At 40.7% G+C, this 7500-nt stretch overlaps 2 protein-coding genes across 3 annotated transcripts in view; both read right to left on the reverse strand.

The window, feature by feature from the left end:
* LOC139653867 (2-oxoglutarate dehydrogenase complex component E1-like) overlaps positions 1-821 on the reverse strand; it is a gene marked incomplete at its 3' end in the record, with an annotated part of 24988 nt that extends 24167 nt beyond the window's left edge. Inside the window, exon 1 of the mRNA XM_071530870.1 lies at positions 711-821. The remainder of the gene's footprint in view (positions 1-710) is intronic.
* A 5537-nt stretch (positions 822-6358) lies between these two features.
* The window catches only part of LOC139653866 (disintegrin and metalloproteinase domain-containing protein 9-like), a 15548-nt gene continuing 14406 nt past the window's right edge, over positions 6359-7500 (reverse strand). For both annotated transcript variants that reach the window (XM_071530869.1, XM_071530868.1), the window contains one exon: positions 6359-7500. This exon is cut by the window's right edge and continues 2832 nt beyond it. The gene's annotated coding sequence lies outside the window, so the exon portion shown is untranslated.

Raw genomic sequence — 7500 nt, forward strand, 5'->3', positions numbered from 1 at the left:
CCCCAACAGCCTCCATTCTCCATTCTGCCCTCCGCCCGCCAGGCCCCGCCCCCCGCCGCCTGCCCTGCCGCCCCATTGGCTCCTGAAAAGGAATCCCGCCCGGAAATAGGACTCCAAAGCTCTCCTATTGGCCCAGCAGACTGGCAATCACTTTGTCCTTTCTCAAGACACGGGCTCCCGAAAATTATTCCCTGACTTACCAAAACAATGTAGAAATATTCTGTGGAAAACTTGCAGATGAGCAGACTGACAGGCTGCAGTGTGTTGGTCAGCAGTCTGGACAGGCAGCTACATCATTAGCTAGCGAGCTAACCTGTAACGTTATGTAATTAGCCGGCTAGCTTCGCTGAAATGCTTCTACTTTCCACTTTCTATTAATTGCCATTAGCATGCTTGGCTAGCAGCTACATGGGTGCTAACTGGGTTAAACGGGTGTTAGGAAGCCAACTTGTCCGTCCTATCAGCATTTTCTCCTGTTGAATAAAACATCTTTGGTTCACGAAGCACCGACGGTTTCATGCACATAAACACATACACACGAACTGGCTAACTAGCTTGTAATGTAGTTACCGTAAAAGGTTTGTGTTAGCCGACACGCGGCTAGCTAGCTAGCCAGGTTTCGTCTTTCTCGAATTCCTGAAGACCGATTTTAGTTTTGTGTGGAATGCGCGCGGCGTCGTGTTTGCGTCAAACCGGAGACAAAAACTCACCGCGCGCTGTGCAGACGTCGGAAGCCCAAAGCTCGGCTTCAGAGTTAGAGACGAGTTTCAGCGGCTGTTCTCTCGGCCGGTATCCCAGATGCCCTTCGCTTCTCCCGGTAAAATAATGACAGCTTCGGGGCGCGGAGCGTGGAAGCGAGGCCTCTATGTAAACGACGTGATGCGCCGCCGACGTCACGACGCAGGAACGGAGTGCAGTACCCGGAAGAGAGGGTACAGGAAGACGGTCCATTTTTTTTTTGTTTTTGTTTTTTTTATTGAACAATATCCATGTACAAACATCATGGCTTTGAAATCATTACAAAATACCAATAGGATCAGGTTCATACCAAAAGACAGAAAAAATACAAATCAAAACAGACAAGAGATTGAAATAATGTTACATATAACAAAAAGAAAAAATAATAACTAAGCTTTTTTTTTTTTTAAATCATATTCTTCTATTATACTAAAAAGTTCCATTGCATTTTTATTTTCCACGACTTTAAGGGCTTTATGTAAGAAAGAAACTCATTATGAAATAATGAATATGTGATGATACTGAAACTACTGATAATTTATTTTTCCAGTGTTTGTATTCTGAAGCTTTATGGCTTGATGTACATGACTGGCTTCACCCAAAGGTTTTTCAACTTGAAAACTTTTCTCAAAAGGACATTGTTTATGGACTTGTCATGGACAATAGAAAAGATGACTTTCTGGTTAATAACATTCTTGTTCTTGGAAAATTTTATATACACAAATCCAAGTATATGAAAGTGAAACCTAAGTTTAGTGTCATAGTTAGTTTCATAATGAGTTTCTTTCTTACATAAAAGCCCTTAAAGCCATGGAAAATAAAAAGGCAATGAAACTTTTTAGTATAATAGAAGAATATGATTTACAAAAAAAGCCCTAGCCCTTTAAGTTATTATTTTTTCTTTTTGTTATATTTAATATTATTTCAATCTCTTGTCTGTTTTGATTTGTCTTTTTCTGTCTTTTTGGTATGCACCTGATCCTATTGGTATATTGTGAAGATTTCAAAGCCATGATGTTTGTACATGGAAATTGTTCAAGAAAAGCTCTTATTGTGACTTTCAGTGAAACCTGTGACATCAGACACTGTCCTCATCCTCTCTCTCTCTCTGCTGTCAGGAGGCTGCAGCAGAGCTAAAGTCACTAATTACTAATTTTAGTCACTATAGAGCAGCATCGCTTCACATCAGATAGACAAGCTGACAGCTAATAAGCATTATAAAACATTAGCACCTGAAACCTGATGTGAGTTTTTGTCAGTTTGTTCTGAAACTCCATAGAGCTGCTGTTCACCTGTCTGCACTGTAAACACACACACACACACACACACACACACACACACACACACACACACACACACACACACACACACACAATGTATTAAACAGTAGGAACACATCACTGTATTAAAAAAAAGAACACACATTTAAACATTTTTTTCATTATGTGTTTGTTTATTTGTTAGTTTTTTTATATATTCATCTTTCATTTTATTATTACTAAGTATTAGTATTAATGTTATTATTATGTTATTTTCCCATGCAGCAGTACAGAGCAGCTGAACAGGTGTGACTGGTGATTTTAGGTTTAGATTTAATTTAGTTTCAGTGCATTAATATTCAAACTGATATGTAGTCATGTGTGTTTACTGTATATGTTATATTGCTAATATTTAAATGAATTATGTGGTCGCTGGTGTGTTTGTGTATAATAATATAACATTCATATTTAAATTCACTGGGATGCAGTCACAGTTGTGTCTATTGGGTATTTTCTAATGGCAGATCATCAGAAGAGGGGAACAGAAGAGATGAACTCTGTCATGTGTTTAATGTAATATACAGTATATTATATTACATTACAGTATATTACATTACATTACAGTATATTACATTACATTACAGCAGCTGATCTGATCTGCTGCTGTGATTCTGTCTTGAATGTATTTGAAGTCAACAACATGTCTATTCTTTTCTTTTCTTTTCTTTTCCTTTCACTTTCTCTTTACATTTTTAAGTTTCATGTTGTATGAACTGCAGAGTTCCTACGCAGGTCTGGAAAGTCTGGAAAAATATAAAAAATGAATTTGATCATTTCCAGGTCTTGAATAGTTTGGCAATTTGAAAAAATGTCTGGAAAAGTATGGAAAATGTTGCGGTTCAGGTCCGATACACACATAATTCTAGCTTTTATGTTGTTGTAGAGCCACTTTGAGTCCACAGGTTTTGTTGATGTGAAGAATAATGTTCAGATAGAGGGACGCTCTTATGACCCAGCCGCTGTCAGCATGCATTATATCAAATACCCACCAAAATCAAATCCGGTCAAGAACATAGGGTCTGGGAAAAATATGGAATTTTAAAATGGAAGCCGTGTAGGAACCCTGCCAATCATCTCACATATTCTGATATTTGTCTCTGTGAAGAACAATCTTCATCTATACAGTGATATGACCTAGTTAGCAGGGGCAAGATGTCTATCTGCGTAAATCATATTGAACACCAGACAAAATCTTCAACACAAATCAAGGTCTGGAAAAAGTATGGAATTTATTAATTGAAAATGTGCAGGAACCCTGGAACTGTGACATGTTATGACAGAAATGGAAATTCAATAAATAAATCTCTGCTCTGCTCTCATTTGTATTCAGTCTTTCTTTGCTGTATCTGTTCCTGTCTGCAGCTGCAACAAGCCGTTTTCCACACAGAAATCATTTCACCTTCTATCAGTTTACAGACCAAGAGACACTCAGTATGTGGACTTGATTTATTTCTCATTATATAATATTAACACACCACCGGTCACCCAGCCAGAGCCACACAGTCAGACTGTCAAACCGGTGAAGCGTCAGTCAGCCGGTCCGATCCGGTTTGCTTGTGAGCAGCTGGGAGGAGACATGAGGAGCGGACGCTGATGTCACTTCAGCAGGATGAGGCCGTCCTGCATCATGTGCCATCAAACATGTCAGAAAAACACATTTCCCAGTTTGCCACACGAGCTTCACATTAAAGTCGGAAAATCACAGAAAATGTTGCTGCCCGAGTTTCCAGGTTATGAAGCGATGAGAAACTTTAACTTTCAGAACATGGAGGGAAAATACAGTAAAAAAAAAATACTTCTAAACACATGAAGTTGGTTAAATGAGCTGCAGGACGCCATGTTGGTTTCTCATTTGTCTTGCAGGTTTTATTTTCCCACTGAACAGCAGGGAGAGCAGCCGGTCAGCAGCCGACCGGGACGTCCCAGCTGTCTGACCGACAGAGGGACGATCCTCCTCCTGGTCCACCTCTGATGACATCACTGTCCTCTCCTCAGATCAGAGACACAGCTCCTAGCTGGCATCAACACTTTGTCATAATCTGACCTGGAAAAAGCCAATCCAGTCTCCGATGTCACCTGAAGTATCGCTCACTCCTCTGCACTGTAGCACTTCATCTGGTTTCCACTGCAGCTGATCAGAGCCTGATCAATACTGACTGATGGACTTATTGATTACTCATGTTAGCCCAGTCTCCCTCAGTGAAGTGGCACCTAAACTTTTTGACATGGAGAAATGGACAAAATGGAACAAATACATTGAGCAGCAGGTTCTGAAAAACAGATGGATATTGTCAGAAATCTGATTGGTTGAGTTAAACCTCAGTGGGCGGAGCCAAAGAACCACCGTTTTCTGGCTAAGTAACATCAGACTGAAGCTCAGTGAGAAAAACAAGAGGTAAGAGGGGAGGAAGCTAATATTAACTAACTGAAAAAATACAATCTACCATACTAAGTTATCTAGTTAGCTAGCTGACCTTCAAATTCAAACTAGCTGTACTGGCCTATAGCTAGCTAGGTAAGCTAGGTAGCTAGCTGCTGACCTTCAACATCATGATGCCATGGTGATGGATAAAGGGGAACCAGTTTGCCAGTTAGCTCTGAAAAGCTGTGGTTCTTTGGCCCCGCCCACTGAGTTTTAACTCAACCAATCAGATTATTTCTGCCTTCGAAAATTGTTTTACTAACTAAAACTTCAATCTGACAACTGAGTCTCTTAACCAGAGTGAATAGAAATGAGCAGAATCAGCTTAAATTCCTAGATCACAAAAAATACAACCAACCAAATATAAGAAGTTCAAAGGTCAGATGCAGTGACACCAGACCAGACAGAAACAATCAATACATCTGAGCTATTCTCACTGAAACACAGTAGTGTGTGTGTGATACACATCCATCCACAACACCATGTGAAACACCTGAAGACCCCAGATCACACAGAAGAGACTCTGCAGCTCTGTGTTCAGACAGATTCAAAATAAGAGCGGTGGTTATTCTCATGACTGTAAACTTATCTGTTTCTAACTGTTGAACTGTTTCTCATCCTGATGTGGTCTGAGGTCTGGTCAGCTGCAGCTCAGAGGGAAAACTAAACCGCCACATTCTGGACGAACGTTTGTTTCAGACAGACAGGAGCCAGACAGGACCGCTAGCTTCCTGTTTCCTGTCTCTCTCTTCGGTCACAACTGAATTTTCGCGAAGGGTCGCTACAAGACACGCCCCCACCGACAAGACACGCCCCCACCGACAAGACACGCCCCCACCGACAAGACACGCCCCCACCGACAAGACACGCCCCCCACCGACAAGACACGCCCCCCACCAGCTACGTCAGTACAAGAAACGCCCCCTGAGAATATGGCGGCTGAAATGGGTCAGACAGTGGAACTTCTTTTACTACTTTTACTTTTACTACTTTAAGTACATTTTGATGCTAATACTTTTGTACTTTGACTTAAGTAAGATTTTGAATGCAGGACTTTTACTTGTATCAAAGTATTTTTACACTGTGGTATTGCTACTTTTACTTAAAGACTCTATAGACAACTTTTTTGCTTTAACTTATCATTATGAAGTAAATGATGTTTGTTTCTGGCTGCTAGCGTTAGCTATCGTAGCTAGCGTTAGCAACGTTAGCCATGTTGCTAACGCTAGCTAACGCTAACACTAGCAGCCAGAAACAAACAAATGATCCATTGTCTGTTTGATAATCTAAACAAAGGACAGGTTTTCTTGAAGTGGCCTTTCTAAAATGAGCAGTGGTGAAAGTTACTATATTGTGTTTTGATCAAGGAGTTGATAAGCAGACAGATGGTTTGTTCTGTTGCACAGAGCTAGACTCTAACAGGAAGAGATCCGGTTGTCTGCAACAGCAGCGCAAACAACAACAAAACCACTTGGAAACACTAGAGGGGGACAACAGGGGGAAAGTTGAAAAGTTGTCTGTATCCACTTTAAGTCAAAGATTCTTCCACCACTGGTATTTGGGGATAATAACCCACAGACCTGCTGTCACATGCTGCAGACGGATCAGATTTCCTACTTGGAAATTTAACATGAACGCTACTCAGAGTCGGACGATGAAGTCGGAAAGTCTGAGAAAATGTTCCTGACCGACAGACACCAAACAGTAAGAGAACACTTCTGCAGCTTTATCTCAGGTTTGTATTCCGCAGACTGACCATCATGAGTAACATCTGTTTGAATGAAGTTTGTTTTTATTATCTTGTTCGGCTGCAGGGCGGCCATGTTTGTTTGTTTATCGTTTGTCTGATTTGATTTTCTGACAGAACAGCAGGTGAAAGCAGCCGGACTTTCCCAGCAGCACGAGTTTGGGCACACAGGCAGCTGTTGCTATAGTAACCGGTGATGTCATGGAGGATGTTGTTCCATATTTACAGCCAATACAGAGGAACCTGGTGAAAACTAGAGATGGGACGATCTGTTTCTCTCCTGATACGACTCGATACTGATCAGAGGTTCAGGATCAATACAACCAGGATACGATGTGATCAATAAAAGTTTATTTCTGAGACTCAAATCTTTCCAGCGATGCCATTGGCTGCTAGAATGTAAACAACAATTTAAAAAATGTCATTACAAAGTGACAATAATATAATTTGGATGGAGAGCTTGTGAAACTGTGATGGTCAAGAGTCTCATTAGTGATTACTACAGCAGAATAACATGGAGCTGATATCACCATTCATGTTCCTGACAGCAGAATAACATGGAGCTGATATCACCATTCATGTTCCTGACAGCAGAATAACATGGAGCTGATATCACCATTCATGTTCCTGACAGCGGAATAACATGGAGCTGATATCACCATTCATGTTCCTGACACAACATACAGACTGACAGGTTTTGTATTGAGATTTATTGAATTTTGATCCATCGTCCCATCACTAGTGAAAACCTTGTGTCTCCACAGTGTGACTCAGGATGGAACAGAAAAGAATGAGAATCACAGACTGAGGTTTCCACATGACAGCAGCCATTTAATCAAATAAAAACCGATTTGAAAGTTTGTACATTACCACAGATTGCGACATTACATCGGCAAATAAACAAAATTCCTATAAAAAGCCTTTATAATAGAAAAGGTAATGAGATTCTCTACGTTGCTGTGGTGATATCAGTGTTTACAGGGAGATCAGGTGTTGCCTGTCAACCAATCAGATTGGCTTCCTGTACCTGGTCAGGTGAGGTGTATCCCCGTGAGCTTCTATTGCACACACACACACACACACACACACACACACACTTTAAGCCTGAAGCTAACCACACTGTCCATACTGAACTGAAGATCTATCAGTTTGCTGATTTATCACTCTGATATCGTCTATAGATCAGATATCAGTCTGTCGTCCAGCTTGATTGATTACATATTGATTGTAGAATTGATCAACACTACACTGGTTGTCTATGGGAAGACTGAACT

Source organism: Centroberyx affinis, unplaced genomic scaffold (genome assembly GCF_046629955.1).
Source record: "Centroberyx affinis isolate AG114_WGS23_722 - 3 ecotype Tasmania unplaced genomic scaffold, CSIRO-AGI_Caff_v1 ptg001992l_1, whole genome shotgun sequence".
NCBI classification, from domain to species: domain Eukaryota; kingdom Metazoa; phylum Chordata; class Actinopteri; order Beryciformes; family Berycidae; genus Centroberyx; species Centroberyx affinis.